Consider the following 804-nt stretch of genomic DNA (forward strand, 5'->3'; position numbering starts at 1 on the left):
TAAACTTCTTCCTCACCCTCTCAGTGATCCCCAAGGCCCAATTATATTTTTGCTGTTGGAAAAAATAAATTAACAATTAGTTTTTTAGAAAGTATATATATAAATCATGAAAAAATTAAAGTATATATAAATAATTAATAGAAATTTAAGGCGTAAATTTTGAACCACGTCTTTCTGAAGTAGTGAGGCGTCTTACTCCAGTTCGGATGTGCCATGGAGAAGTAACCTTTGATCGTCTCGGTTACGTCTGATGCAAGACATCCGTCAACCCCAAACCTGGAAAATACAAATTTAAAATATAAATTATTTTTTAATGTTATAAAAGAATTTAAAACGAATAAAAAAATAGTATGTAACATACCACAAAGTTTCGTCCGGTCGGTCGGGGTCGATGACTGGTAAACCTTCTCTGCCTGGCAGACGGAGAATGTCCTCTACAGTGTACTGCGAGTAAGGAGCACTCGGAGGCACCATCAAATCGGGATGAATATCGGCGGCCATTAGAGGTGCCATCGGAGGAGGCACAGGAGCAGGCATCGTCGGATGAGCCATCGGGGAAGGCACATGAGGAGCCGATGGTGCACTAAAAGAAGTAGACCCAGAGACTCTCTGAGTGTACTGAGTCTCGGGGACAGTCTCCTAACCCGAAGAACCGGGAGCTGAAGAAGACGGGTCTAAACGACTACCCGGCTCACCGAACATCTCTCTGTAATGAGCAGTAAGTCTGCCTTTTCGAACCTGGGAAAAAAATTTAAGTTTTTAAAATAACATCAACAGTATATTTCCCAACATTATCCACCTAAT

This window comes from Brassica oleracea, chromosome C2, assembly GCF_000695525.1.
Source record: "Brassica oleracea var. oleracea cultivar TO1000 chromosome C2, BOL, whole genome shotgun sequence".
Lineage (NCBI taxonomy): Eukaryota > Viridiplantae > Streptophyta > Magnoliopsida > Brassicales > Brassicaceae > Brassica > Brassica oleracea.